Below are 16,459 nucleotides of genomic sequence, written 5' to 3'. Positions count from 1 at the left end.
ATATATATATATTTATATATTATTTATATATATATATATATATATATATATATATATATATATATATATATATATATATATATATATATATGAATGTGTGTGCGTGTGAATAAAATACGCATGAGCGTTCGACCGCTGATAAAGCTTACGGTATCCTTCATGTCTGCCTCCCCGTGAAAGGGGGAAAAAGCGCTTGAAAGCGAGGGCTCCCGCCATTAATTAGTTGGGAAATTGAACGGAATTACTGAATGCAAGTGCTGTTAATTAATAGATATTACAAATCTAATTGGATTGGCAGAGAGAGAGAGAGAGAGAGAGTACAGCTCGAAAAGTTTATTTTTTATTTCACTTTTTGTCTGTATTGTCTTGTATCAAAAAGGGTGCAGTGTCGAAGTATTTTTTAAATGATTTTTTAGATTTATATTTAACCTAACGCCCCTGTAAAACCTAATCCGGCGAGTTAAAGTTGAAAATCACTGGAAGATTCTCTTCATAATGGAAGTAAAGAAACCATGGTATTTGTTAGACAAGCGCTAATAATATGGTTTATTCTAACAAACTGGAAAAAACATGGTAATGTAATTTATAAATTTTAACCACCAATTGCACTCAGAAAAGAACTAGCAAGAACGTTTTCCGCATTATAACTTGAAAAATGGTTTTCACAAAACGGTTCGGTTTCATCGAAGACACAAATTCCCCAGAGGATGACCGCCAGATTGCGATAAATGTTGGCAGAAACAAGTAAGGGGTTTTTACTCTGCTTCTTCTCCGTCCTGCGGTTGGATATTCGTGTTCGGTGGTTCCTCGCTCGGAGCATTCTGTGTCGATCCACGGGAGCATTTCGGCTTTTTCTGGTTCCTTCCTCGTCACCAGACGACTTTCCTGCAAGGATTGAGTTGGAAAGGTAGCGGAGAAATACGTGTGCGTGCGCATTCACACACGTTAGGTTCTCGAATCGAGGTTTAGGTGATTGCTGGTTACCACAAAAAAAAAAAAAAAAAACTTTACGGTAGCATGATCCATCTTATGACTGGTTTCCATTGCATTAAAGGAGGCACCTGCCAGTTGATAGTTTATATATATATATATATATATATATATATATATATATATATATATATATATATATATATATATATATATATATATATATATATATATGTGTGTGTGTGTGTGTGTGTGTGTGTATATGTATATATATACACACATAAATACAAAGATTCACATATATAAATTTTATACTGGTTCAGTTGGACTCGAAAACAAAATGGAAAGACGCACTTTCGCACTTTGAAAGAAACCGATGAAAATTTCATTTCATTTCAATGTAGAATTTCTAAATGATTTGCCTCTCAGATCTATTTTGGGATACTACTCAGAATTTATTCTTGAAAATAAAAGAAAAAAAAAAGGACGATAAATGAATAAAAGAATAGAAAGCGTATAGACGCACCAAAGGGAGAAATTGGGGAGGTGGGGGGAGGGGTTGGGGGTTGCGAGTTTATCCTCCTCCTCCCTCCCGTCCCACTTTTCCACTTGTAGTGAATATTGATGATAGTTGGTGGGGATGCCAATCAAGGGGAGCACATGGGTAGGAGGAGGCTCTAAGCCGCAAAAAGAATAAAAAAAAAAAAAAGCTTTCGGAAATCCTAAAGGTTTTTTTTTTCTTCGTTCGTAAAAGGAGTTTCGAAACCTCCAGTCAGAAAAATGTAGAGGTGTTGCTTTGTGGCTTGGCTTGTGAAGTAATGAGGAGAGAGAGAGAGAGAGAGAGAGAGAGAGAGAGAGAGAGAGAGAGAGAGAGAGAGAGAGAGGCAAACGAGTCATGCTGTCTGTTAACTGAACGTATTAGATTGGTTTATTGACAATAATCAATCATTTCAAATGGAGTATTTCCATTTCTCTGTCGTTATTTTTGTTTTGAGAGAGAAAATTACCAGTGCTTGAGGATATATAAAAAGGAAAGCGTCCGAGTCCCTGGAGGGAAATTAATTACGCCTTCCCTTTTGAAAAATGAAGACACTGATAAAGTAGAACGACCCATAAATCATAAATCTTCTGTCAGATCTGTTTTCAATTTGGGGTTGTAAGGAAACCCTCCTCTTTTTTTCACTGTTTCGGCATTCAGCTCATAACCTGCCCATTTTGTCAGTCCAGCCTGGCAAAGGTCGCTCTGCACAGCAGCTGTTTCCTGTGTGCCTAACTTGGAAGATTTTTGTATTTTGTGAAGGTTTTACCAAGCGTTTTCATTTATGTTGTGTGAGATTTTGGACGAGAAGAAAAGTTTTCTACGTTTGTTCGTAGTCGTTTTCTTCCATGGAAACGTTGCGTCTTTGCTACCAACCATAACTGATTATAGAAACTAAGAACGTGTGTGTATATATAATTTATATATATACACGCAGGTATATATATGTGCGTAAATGCTAAAAATCTTGGAGAAGACCCATTATGGTTAGGAAGTGTAAAACAATACACCTATGAGAGAGAAATGATATTTCAAACGAAGTAAATTCAGTCTTGTGATGACAATAAAAGCAAGGTTCATTGAATGAACGACTTCTTGTTCCCATATACAAACACATGAATTACACACAAACATACTATCAATATATATATGTAAATATATATATATACATATATATATATATAATATACATATACACACATATACACATATACATTATATATATAATGTATATATGTATGTATATATATATATATATATATATATATATATATATATATATATATATATATATATATATATATATATATATATATATATTTACACATATATATATATTGATAGTATGTTTGTGTGTAATTCATGTGTTTGTATATGGGAACAAGAAGTCGTTCACTCAATGAACCCTGCTTTTATTGTCATCACAAGAATGAATTTACTTCGTTTGAAGTATCATTTCTCTCTCATAGGTGTATTGTTTTACACTTCCTGACCATAATGGATGTTCTTCAAGATTTTTAGCATTTACGCACATATTTTCGTTTTTCAACCGCGCACAGAAATGTATCCGGTCTTTCATTCAACCTCGATCTGCATAGTAAGATCCGCTTTACAGTCAAATGAATGTTCACGGAATTGTTGGCTGCTTTGGCAGTGGTGTCCATGCTGCTCTATTTATGTCCTCCGTCAAAGCCGTTGCTGAGCTGCTTATTTGCATAACTAGAATTTTTTTCCTCTCCGGTAGAAAAACACGCGATTTTACTAGAGATAAGTTTTAATTAGAAACATTAGAAAAAGTGGTCTCTATCTTTTTCATAAATTTCAAACGATAAAAAAAAAAAGAACTGAACGATGAACACAGTTTTCATTCACTGATTCCTTGCTGCCTTGACAGAGACGAGCGCTCCCTTATATTCCGTCTCTGGGTAAAGACAGGTCAACAAAGCCTCCGCAGTGTCAGACGGTGTTTCCGCTTGCATCATTTATTCAACGTACTGCAGGGCCTGACTGATTTAACCTAAAGTCCTATTTCCAAACTCAATCTCTGGATCTCAGAGGCGCTGAAAGGGACCGAAACTGTTTTGCCTATATGGTAATAGAAAGAGAAATGTCCATGTATATGGCAGGGTGCGAAGAAAACCCGAAAATCCGAGGGATGATACGAAGGGTCCGTATTGCAGAAACTGTATTGAAAGGTTTTTTGTTGTCGTAACTTTTGTTCTCTAGTATGGGAATTCTGTTGTCTATTAAACGTCAGATTGAATACAAACGTACACACAAACTATATTTATATGTATGTATGTATATACATATGTATACACATATACATATACATATACACTGTTTAGGTTTGTGTGTGGTGCTCTACAGATGTGTCAGTTAAACTGTCGATTTTGTACAATTACGTTCTCTAAGATTTTTTTTTCATAAGACATGTCACTCCCCTTGATGTAGTCTATTCGGATTCCCTGGAGTCCTCTTTTTCAATCATTTTTTTTTTTTATCTGTTCCACATATTCGTACTTTTCCCTTCCAATGGAAATTCTCCGCAGCTCCCTCGCACCATAACTTCCATCCACCCACACCCTATCCCCTCCCCCTCCAGAAAAGTCGGGTCCCACCATCTAGACAACCCCAACCCCCCTTCCCACCATTCCGTTCCCTTGGTCTGGTGTGGTGTGGTGTGGTCGAGGGAGGCCTTGTGTGAAGGGAAGTCGAGTTCCCAATGAGAGCGACATTGGCTCTTCATTAACGCGAGTCATTTCATTTGGGCTTTCGAACAAGAGCAACCGGTGAGCTGTAATTCTTGATCAAAATGTGGAGGAACTGATGAAGAATAGTAAAACATTCATGCGGCCGACAGGGGAAGCGAACGCAGCATTGTGGAAAACTCTCCTGCGGGTATATTTGCGATGGCCGAAACACTTCGACGCGAGATGAATATAACTGGAACAATCTCCGTAGAATTTTATAGAGAATTTTTTTTGGCGATGGGAAAAAAATAGAAGACTTCGTTAAGATATGATGTCGTTTACATCGGGTGAGACGGTTACTGATAGAAAAAACGGTTTCGTCAACATAGTGGTTCATTTTTTGTTTCATTATTTAAATACGGGTAATTGAATAGTTTTTCTTTGGCTACGGAAGTCTCAACGAGGATTTCTACTGTATATTCTACAGTAGATAGTTTAATGTGTATTACTTGGGAATTCTTCCTTGACGAAACTATCTGGAAATTTTTATGGAGATGAATACAGTAAACTCCCACACACGCTCACACAGTGAGCACACATACATTTATATGTATACATGTACACACACATATATATACATATATATATATATATATATATATATATATATATATATATATATATATATATATATATATATATTGTGTGCATGTGTGTCGTAAGTCTCAAGCTTAATGAACTGATAATTATGATTATATTTCTGCCTTTTACCTTATTTATAGGTTTTTCAAGAAGTGTTAGGGATAACTCGTGTTTTCTTAATGCATTGCTTACTCAAGATAACATGTAATCCTATGGACCTGCGATCTTTGTTTTCGGCATTTTACCAGTTTTGTCCCTACAAAAAGATTGTGAGGAGTATTAAAGCACATAAGATAGGAAGCATTTTGAATTGGGAAAAAGGGGAAAGAGAAGGACTGTATAAATGCGTGAAGTGCCAACGATGTTAGAAAAGTCTGCTCCCCTTCAAAAAGCAGGTCAGGAATTTCAATTCACAGAGGAATCTATAGAAGAGAGAGAGAGAGAGAGAGAGAGAGAGAGAGAGAGAGAGAGAGAGGGGATCTGACGAGGAAGTGGAATTGACTCGCATGCGCAGGCCGTTTGTGGACAGTTGGCATTATGGTGGTGTGGAGGTTGTGTAAAGATTGTGTAAAAGAGTTTTTGGGTGGACTCGCCCTAAGATCACTTTTAAGAATTTTTGTAAAATTGAAGTTTATCAAATAGATTACGCCTCCATCTAAACGTCTTGTGATTACTAAAAATTATTACATTACATTTCATGATTTATCTATCTATTTATATATATATGTATATAATGTATGTGTATATATATACACCATATATATGTGTGTATGTATGTATGTATCGAGTCCAGATTGCATTTACTGTAAGCGAATCCGTTGACGTGCAAAATGCATCACTGCTGAGCTTTTACGAAAAGTGACATGAGCATTTTCCATGCCAAATATGTTCCAGCATGACTTCAGAAACTGATTATTTCCGTTGAATAAAGATTCGATTTGCGCAAAACTCTTCGTGCCAAAATTATTGGGATACAGAGGATTTCGTAATTCTCCCGTGTTTCCTGCCAGATATGAGAAAGAAGACTATATGAAATGTGCATTCGCCGGGAAGGACTGACCAAATCAGTTGAGGTAAAACAAAAGCAAAAATTATTTGAGGTATTATTGGGATATTTTTGTATACAAATTTTATAAAGATTGCTTTTGGATTTGTTATGGATACATCTGAAACACGTAATGAAGAGATAACATAAATATACATACATACATTATATATATATATATATATATATATATATATATATATATATATATATATATATATATATATATATATATATATATATATATATATATATATATATCTTCTTATTCTTCTTCTTCTTTTTAACGTGCTTTTTCCATTTTTGTATGGGGTGGCACGATGCCTTCTTTTGAAGGACTTTCTGATTTGGCTTTGGGGTAGACCGTGGTCTCGATCGGCTGCCTGCTGACATCGCTTAGACCCCGGTAGCGTATGGTACATGTATCATACCAGACCCAACGCCCTTTCTCCCAGCAGCGAAGTTGTTGCTCGGGCAGGTCGAGAGTTCGGAGACGTGTGAGATGTTTGCGGTGTTTTTAGAAGATGTTAGATGCTTTGTTTGTGTGTGTATTTAGTCTGGTAACACCCATTTGCTTTTTTACAAACCTATCCGTTGATTACACATAATCCCAGGGTGTCTACACGGATAGCAAAGTGTCGCCTCTCTGATCAGTCGGCTGCGGATTTGAACCGCGCCACAGACCTCTACGAAGTCCGAAGCTGCTGCTGTAACCGACTGTGCCATCGAGGCTCTATATATATATATATATATATATATATATATATATATATATATATATTTATATACATATACATATACATATACATATACATATACATACACACAGGTGTGTGTGCGTGTTTGTATACTTCATAATTAGAACCAACTGAAATGGGACTTCAAGTGATAAACGGTAGGTTGAGCATGCCATACGTAGACTTGTCTCAATATTTTCTTTTTTTGATTGACTGGAGGTATATGTGTCCATAATTGTGGTATTTAGATTATCCCTGCTACCACATATGGTTTTCTTAAGCGAGATGGTGACCAGATATTATAGTTTCCATTAGTTGGATGACCACTAGGTATTATGGTTTCCATAAGTTGGATGGTGACCACATATTACGGATTCTATAAGCTGGATGATGACCAGGTATTATGGTTCCCAAAAAGCTGGAGGATGACCAAGTATTATGGATTCCATAAGCTGGAGGATGACCACGTATTATAGATTCCATAAGCTGGAGGATGACCAAGTATTATGGATTCCATAAGCTGGATGATGACCAGGTATTATGGTTTCCATAAGCTGGATGGTGACCAGTTATTATGGATTCCATAAGCTGGAGGATGACCAGGTATTATGGTTTCCGTAAGCCGGAGCATGACCAGGTATTATGGTTTCCATAAGCTGGAGGATGACCAGGTATTATGGTTTCCAAAAGCTAGATAATGACCAGGTATTATGGATTCCAAAAGCTGGATGGTGACCACGTATTATGGACTCCATAAGCTGGAGGATGACAAGGTATTATGGTTTCCATAAGCTAGATAATGACCAGGTATTATGGTTTCCATAAGCTGGAGGATGACCAGGTATTATGGTTTCCCCTAAGCTGGATGATGACCAGGTATTATGGTTTGGGAGGATGACCAGGTATTATGGATTCCGTAACCTGGAGGATGACCAGGTATTATGGTTTCCATGAGCTGGATAATGACCAGGTATTATGGTTTCCATGAGCTGGATAATGACCAGGTATTATGGTTTCCATAAGCTGGATGGTAACCAGGTATTATGGTTTCCATAAGCTGAATGATGACCAGGTATTGTGGTTTGGGAGGATGACCAGGTATTATGGTTTCTGTAAGCTAGAGGATGACCAGGTATTACGGTTTCCATAAGCTGGATGGTGACCAGGTATTATGGTTTCCATAAGCTGGATGGTGACCACGTATTATGGTTTCCATAAGCTGGATGATAACCAGGTATTGTGGTTTCCATAAGCTGGAGGATGACCAGGTATTATGGTTTCCATAAGCTAGATGGTAACCCGGTATTATGAATTCCATAAGCTGAAGGATGACCAAGTATTATGGTTTCCGTAAGCTGGAGGATGACCAGGTATTATGGTTTCCGTAAGCTGGAGGATGACCAAGTATTATGGTTTCCATAAGCTGGATAATGACCAGTTATTAGTGTTCATAAGCTGGATGGTGACCAGGTATTATGGTTTCCATAAGCATAAGCTGGATGGTGACCAGGTATTATGGTTTCCATAGGCGGATGGTGACCAGGTATTATTGTTTCCATAAGCGGATGGTGACCACTTATTATAGTTTCCATAAGCTGGATGATGACCAGGTATTATGGTTTCCATAAGCTGGATGATGACCAGGTATTATGGTTTCCATAAGCTGGAGGATAACCAGGTATTATCGTTTCCATAAGCTGGATGGTGACCATGTATTATGGATTCCATAAGCTGGAGGATGACCAGGTATTATGGTTTCCGTAACCTGGATGATGACCAGGTATTTTGGTTTCCATAAGCTGGATAATGACCAGATATTATGGTTTCCATTAGCTGGATTATGACCAGGTATTATGGTTTCCATAAGCTGGATGGTGAGTGGTTTCCATGAGCACAAGCTGGATGGTGACCAGGTAGTCTTGGTTTGAATCATCGAAAGACTACTTGTGATTTAAAAACAGCTTTGGTTTATTATCGTCATTAAAGATTAAACGAAACTTTAATTGTTTGTGATGTGATAGCCTTTTTATTTTACGTACTGCTCTATGTACTGTACCGTGGAAATTTTACGTACAGTTCTGAATGCTGGAGATAAGCAAAGTGGCCCTACTTACGCATCGGTTTATGAATTATTAATTTAGTCCAGGTTGAAATGTTGCAGTCTCGTTGCATATTTTGGCCCAGAATTTACATGTGCTGTACGAAACCGTTTTACTGAGCCTTTGTGTTATTTATTTTTTTGGCTAAATAATTTGAAATATGTCTTCCACAGTTTCTTTCGTTCACTAGTTTATTTAACGTTAAGTTAGATTAAGAGAAGTATTGTGGGGTACCATTATACAAGACGAATATAATTAGTTAATCTAAAAGGATTTTGATATTACGAACATACAAACGCACCCTAGCACTTGAGAGAGAGAGAGAGAGAGAGAGAGAGAGAGAGAGAGAGAGAGAGAGAGAGAGAGAGAGAGAGAGAGAGAGAGAGCACGTCATTTTGCTCATTGCTCACCCATCCATCCATCCAACCATCCAACCATACGAAATAGTCTGGAGAGAGAGAAAGAAACGAGATGAGGGGAATATTTTGTGAGGGTATGAAAATATATGTGCGGTCTGGCACTGTTCCTATGGGAGACAAAAGCGTGAATTTATGACCTCCCCGGAACCACAGTCGCCTACCTTTGGAGGAGAAAAGGAGAGGCGAAGGCGGAGGAGGAGGAGGAGGGGAGCGAAAGGAGAAGTAGGGGGAAGAAGAAATTATTCCTCTGAGAGAGACGAAGGATTAGGAGAGTGTAATATTAACAAAGGCCAAAGGCAGGAATTAATTTTTCTCAAGGGGCATATGAGTCTGTGAGCATGCTTTGAAGTAATGAATGAAGAATAATTTATTAGGTAGCATCTTACCAAAAAATAAATGGCCAAGGCTTTGAGCATACCACGAATTCCTTAGCCTTTTAGTGAATACGTATTTGTAAAAAAAAAATATGAGCGCAATATTTGAAAGACTGTAAACCTTATGACTTCAGTGTATGGAATTGCGTGTCTTTGCACATATAGACTTCACGAGTTTCTTGGAAAAAGGAAATCACTTAGTATTCAGAAAGAAGAATAAGATCAAGAAACGAAGGAAGTAGAAACAGCACTTGCCTTTACGAAGAATCTAGAGAATCGGTGCGGGAGAAATGTGGCATCTGTGAATAACATTTGCCTATTGGAAAGTGATATAAGGAAGTCTCAGGTATTCATCCCCATATCTCGAAGGTGTTTGGAGGTATGGTAGAGTAATATTTAGTAGAGGAGGAGGAGGAGGAGGTGGAGGTGGACCGAGGGGCAAGGGCGTTGTGAAAGTCGAGGATATTAAGGTTGGGTAAGAGCCTGGAGGAGAACGGCTCCGGTGTATGTACGGCCTATCAATACTCTTTTAATGTAGAGGGTGCGATGTGTGTATGTGCGTATTGGAAATATCGATTCAAATTCAAGATATTCTCTTTTTTATGCGTCGTTTTTTCATTGTAAACGAGGGGGAGAGAGAGAGAGAGAGAGAGAGAGAGAGAGTGAGAGAGAGAGAAAACACTGTACAGGAGAAAACAGAACACAAGAAAGGGATAAGATCAAAGTCATAATCTCTCTCTCTCTCTCTCTCCCTCTCTCTCTCTCTCTCTCTCTCTCTCTCTCTCTCTCTCTCTCTGATCAAACGCTAAGTTTTTCATCTGACGACTCTTGCACATCATAGATAGATGAGGCAGGGGTACTACCCCATTGTTGGCTCGTCTTTGTAACTTTTACACCTGTAAAAGGTATGAAATGCCTTTAAGTCAAGTAACTTGCTGGAATAGAACCGGGTAAAGAGTACTTCCATTTCAAAAGCTACTGCCAGCAGTAAAATAATTTTTTTTTTTTACATTTCTCAGCTACTGTTTATTCATGTATTTGTTTGTCGCTTTGTTTATCTTTAGTCATTTGTCATTTTCGCTTGTGTTTTGCTTTATGTATTTGTCAGAACCGTGTTTTCTTTCTTCTGGTGATGATCTTCCTATATCTTGCCTGTGAGTGACAAAAGGCTTCTCTGTGATGGTCGTTGGCTGGCAAGAGAGGCACAACACCACTGCGATCCAAGAGCAGTGGGAACCATTCATTTGTCTCTCTTTTTACGTATACAAATTCCATTCTGTGGAGTCTTCCGCCACAAGTGTATGGTCATTTTGACTCGTTCCATATGAATGTGTTGGCATTTCGAATAATATATGGTAATGTGACGGAGATGTGTTCTCATAATAAAGTAAGAGATATGGGGTACCGTAATGGCCACCACCTAATGGGAGCATTTCCTGTCACTCGCGTGGGATGTTACAGGTTCCTCTTGGATTATTATTTTGGAAAACAAAGCGAAGCGAAGTGCGAAGTGACTTCCGTTGTGGGCAAGAATTACGGAATTCTACGTGCATTTCATATCTTTCATATATCCATTAATCTTTTTTCAGTCCAAGGTGCTGTGTTTTTTATTTTCTTTAATTTGGTAATTTTTTCGGATTATTCTTGTGTGTGTGTGTGTTTTTTTTTTATAGAAAGTGATGGATCTGTATTTTTCTGTAGTTTCCTCTAATGAATGAAAGTTATTGTTTGTTCGCTTTTGGGCTAAACAACTGACAAGTAGTCGAGAATGTGTACTATATTAGTATTTATCATATGAGGAAAGTAAGGGAAGTTAATCGTAACATCATCAAAATTAGTCTAGAGTAACTGATCTGTATCATTCCGGTTTATGAGAGTGTTATTTTGGTCCCTTAATTTAAAAAGATGCAGATAATATATAAATTAAGAGGTGTAAGAGAGCAAATATTGGCGACGAAATTTCTTACTCAGAATTATCTCTGGGGCGTCCTGAGAAAATTAGCTTAGGATGTAAAATATGAGACAAGGAAAGAGAGGGAGAGAGAGAGAGAGAATAGGGGTTAGTTGGGGTGATGCTCTTGGATAAAATGCTGTGATTTGGGTGTAGCTTAAGGATTTGGGGTCTGAATAAATTAGCTCGGATTTTATTTTTTCAAGAGAGCTATCGAACTTACATTGTCTTATCAAATTCTGATCAGAAAAGTTTCATAGGTATTCTTTTGTTAAAGATTCTTTGTACTAAAAATAATAGTTATACTTCGGTTATGCTTCAAACAAAGCAAAATTTCGTTTTGCCTAATATTCCCGTAAAAAAATGTTGAGTACTGGGTTATAGGTTTGCAAGCGGCATTCAGACTTTTCATTTCTCCTTCGTTGCGGATGACAGTGCTTTAGTCACACGTATTACATTAGGTGGTGATTCCCTTCGAAAGAAGAATGACTGTAAACGTTACTCTAAGAGTTGAAATCACTCGAGCCGAAGTTATCCTGTCAGAATATTCAGGAGTCAGAAGTGTGAGTCATTCTCAATATGAGTAAAAAATAAATCATTCTGAATTTGAGTCAGTAGTGAAAGTTATTGGAAGGATAATGCCATAGGCATAATGGTAAGAAATTGCGTATTTTTCTAACACGCAATAAGTTATTGACAGCGGTCCTTTAAACCTTGTTTTGAATTAAAATACGATAGTGGTTTTACGTTTCCTTCAATTTTTACTTAATTATGCATTTCAGTGTTACCATATATATATATATATATATATATATATATATATATATATATATATATATATATATATATATATATATATATATATATATATATATATATATATATATATATATATATATATATATATATATATAATTCTCTATATATATATATAGATATGATACAAATAAATGCATGCCCATGTATATTATTCATACGAGGTACTGATCCTCTCCAGAGCCTGCCGGAAAATGAATGATGAAAATAAAATACTTTTTGGGTAAATTACATCAGCGATATACTGGTCCCAGTTTGTAAGTGTTATTTTTGTGTCATTACTTATAGTGCGTTGATATGAAAACGAAATAATTTGTACTATGGTCTTTAGTCTTGATGTTATTGAACACTAGGGTATAGTTAGAGCAGCAGGAGGATATACCCGAATTTTGTCGTGGCTTTGAGGTATTGATCGATTTGTTAATTTCGTTACGTCTAAGTCTTAATATATTGGCAGTATGTAATCATTAACAAATATATAACCTTTAGAAATAATTTTCTTTTTTCAAATTTGTTCCGCGGAGAGACACGAATTCTTTTCTTGTTTAAATAACGATTTTTTTCATTTTTTTTTGTCATCTTTTCCATCTTTGTTAGAAAGTTCTACAAAGAACTGTTATCTGGTAGGTTGTTTACGACTGAGCACCAAGAGGAATGGAATGATGGAGAAATACTGGATATTTGATGGGAGACAAGTTCGATTCATTCGTTTTTATTTTGTATTGCTTGCAGCTTTAATCCTTCTAGAATGAAACCTTTCCTTGAAAATAGACAGTAACTGTCGGATCAAGTCTGGAGATATTATGGAGAACAGAAGTATTTCGCCTGAGGTGAAAACAGCAAACATTACGAGTTCTGCTTCCATTGCGTCAACTCTTTGGCATTTCAGTAGCTTTATAAAAACTATATGTCACGGAGAAGAGATTCTTCTCCTTCGGAGTCGTCCTGACTAAATTCAGACTGAAGATATTGAAGAAGGAATGCTCTAACTGAAAACGATTGTGAGAACTTTTGATAAAACTCAGAAATGTATTCATATTGTCTCGTGTTATATGCTTTTCTAGCTCATACATTATATGTGCGTATGTGTTAATGCTTTAACAGTTATGTATCTTTTGTGTTCCAGCCTTTATAATCAAATAATATACTACTTATAATAGACAACATAGATTATTGTATTTTAGTTGAGAGTTCCTTTCCCAGTGTTTAAAATGTACGTATATATTTTACGATTATTCCAGTGTATTTATAATTATTTTACTTATACAGATTGGTTTTGTTAGATATGAGAGATGCCGAACACTTTCATTTCACCCACTCCATTTTTTTCCCACACGCATTTCTGTGGTTTCTTACGATTGGGAGATTACGTATCTTTTTCCAACTCACAAGCAGACAACCATAAGCGCAGTATGAGAATCATTCTAATAAATGATATTATTATTATTATTATTATTATTATTATTATTATTATTATTCAAGCTGAACCCCATTCATATGGAACAAGCCCACAGGGGCCATTGACTTGGAATTCAAGCTTCCAAAGGATATGGTGTTCATTAGGAAGAAGTAAGAGGAGGTACAGGGGAATACAGAAAGAGGAGATCTCGCTTATTAAAAAAGAAAAAATCAATTAATGAATAGATAAAAATGTATTAAAATGCAGGGAGAACAGTATTAGGGTAGTAGTGCATTGCATCTTCGCTTGCATTTATGAAAGTTCCCGTCGCACGACACCCTCTGGGAGGCTGTTTCGCAGTCCAACGGTGTGAGGAATAAGGTACCTCTGGAACTGAGAGTTCGACAACGAGGCACATTTACTGCATATTGGTGCTGCTGTTTAGCAGATAGAAAATAAAAAGATGAAAATCGTTCAAGAGCAATTCTTTTCCATACGATTCGTGGAACAGATACTCGTTGGAAAGTATCTTACTAATTACTAGCATTGTGTTTCGTGGAGACTTTTGCTCTAACATTGTGTTTCGTGGAGACTTTTGCTCTGCGGAGATTTTCCCTTCTTATTGCATAGTTTTCACTTTTTTCAGTGTATTTTTCCCTCTCCTTCTTTTTCCTGATATTGCCAAAGATATAAAAGCATATTTTTTTGCTAGCGATGAAAGAAACCAACTGTTACTGGGGACCTACCGCCAGAGCCTTGATTACAATGTTGTTCTCTAATATCACGAAATAGGTGTTGTCGCTGAATTTCATTCCTAGGAAGCAATAGAAAGGGCAGTTGAGTGTAGGGTTCGTCAGTTTGTGCTTAGTTCGTTTTGTATGTGTTTGTTTAGAAGATTTCAGTATTTAAATGATTTCGATCGCACCTGCTGCACAGTTTACATTGGTGCATTGCAGTTTCGCTTTTCTGTCACTATTTAGCGCTGATGTAGTCAACATGCTTTAATCTGGTTTGTCTGAAAAGTTGGCATTCTTCGAATCTCGCCTTTGACAAAAGTTTATTTACTGTGTCGCTGTTACAGAGGGTCTTATTTTAAAGTGTGATCGCTCTTCAAATCCAGTTTTTGCTGCTCCTTTCTTTCTGTTGAAATTCATTGACATCTGAAAGTTATAATTTATTCCCATTGTCTTTTGTAAATATTCTGTGACTTTAATACTCGTGACTGGTACTGAATTATTCTGATGAATTTGACGTTTTTTGTCGCAGTGAAAAGGCGTCTTTCATGTTACAACACTGAGCGAAGAACATGAAACAGCAGCTGAAAGTTGTTGATTGAACTCTGAATTTTAGTTAAGCTTTATATCCCAGAAGTCTTTTTTTTTTTCTTGTCTTTAAACGATATCAAATAGAGCTGTTGAAAGATTGTTTTTTTTTTTTTTTTTGTACGTCTGCAGTGAGGTAACAATATTTGGTGAAAAAACTAAGCATTTCTCTTTCTTTTTGTCTTTCAATTCCCTTCTTTTTTATTGGTAGTCTCATGGGAAGCGCCGACTCATATCCCCGAGATATTTATTCACTCTCAAACCTTTTCGATTCTATTTCTTGGGGAGAGAGAGAGAGAGAGAGAGAGAGAGAGAGAGAGAGAGAGAGAGAGAGAGAGAGAGAGAGAGAGAGAGAGAGAGAGAGAGAGAGAGAGGCAGACAGACGGAGTGAGATAGGGAGAGAGAGGGGCCAAATAAGACGAAAATATCCTTGGAATAGCAGCAATGAAAGGGAAAGTAATGGTTTGTGAGTTCTTATGGACAATTCCCCTAAAGAAGCGAGAAATGACTCAAAAATTGGAATAGCTCTTTCATACAATTGTCACCCAAAAATCCAAATGAGGATTTAAGCGCGGAGCAAGAAAGGAGGTGGGATCTGGGGAGGTCCTTGGGGTTTTGGGGAGGAGGGGGCTTGGGGTGGTTATCCTAGAGGGTTAAGGGTGTTACGGTGTATGAAGGGATTGTGTAGAAGGGGTGGGGGTGGGTTTTGCGAGGACAATGGATCTGGGAATAGATTAATGAAAAGGATTTGCGAGGAACTGGAAAAAGTTAAAGAAAAATACTGGACATGGCTAGTGCGGGAGACTGAATAAAGAGGTTTAGAAACAGAATGAGGGAAATGGAAAAAGAATACGTGCGTGGTTTCGCTTGAAAAGAACGTAGGCTGGGCACATAATATTCCAGAAGCAGCATATGGGTGGTTTGGTAAAAGGCACTCACGGATACTTGCACTGATGAAATTCGAGTTGAGAGTGGGGGAAATTTCATATTTTACTTCTTGCTTGTTATAATTGTAATGTATATGTAGGTATGTATGTGTGTATATATAAAAATGCTTATACACATAACACAACCAAAAATGAAAGCGTAAAAGTGAAATCAACCAAAGCTGGATACAGACAGTATTAGCCAATCGGAGCCAGACGTCTGAGAATAAAATTTAATCTTAAGTAAAAATATAATGTCTTTTGAAGATATCTTCACATGACGTTAATACAGATAAGAGGTAGTGCAAAATAGACAAATTCCCTTGAACAATAGACGGGAACGAAAAATAAGGTAAAATAATCACATCGTTGATCCTGCTGGAGCAAAGGATTCCATAATAAACGAGGAAGAGGGATAACAAAGAAGAGGAAAAGGCTAATACGGTTTGCTGCAGGTAGGGGAAAGATGAGGATAAGAGTATGTATATAGTTGTGTGTTTCTGTGTATTTATGTATGTATGTATGTATGTATGTGTGCGTCTGATTTTGTCTTCGTTTGTGTATGTGT

The 16,459-nt window shown here is 36.9% G+C and overlaps 1 protein-coding gene across 4 annotated transcripts in view; it reads left to right on the top strand.

Moving 5' to 3' along the window:
• Positions 1–16,459, top strand: part of LOC136844392 (uncharacterized) — a 464,343-nt gene that overhangs the window by 133,796 nt on the left and 314,088 nt on the right. The window lies entirely within an intron of this gene.

The sequence above is a fragment of the Macrobrachium rosenbergii genome, chromosome 12 (assembly GCF_040412425.1).
Source record: "Macrobrachium rosenbergii isolate ZJJX-2024 chromosome 12, ASM4041242v1, whole genome shotgun sequence".
Classification (NCBI taxonomy): Eukaryota; Metazoa; Arthropoda; class Malacostraca; order Decapoda; family Palaemonidae; genus Macrobrachium; species Macrobrachium rosenbergii.
The sequence above is the reverse complement of the archived record's forward strand: the minus strand, read 5'-3'. Positions and strand labels throughout refer to the sequence as shown.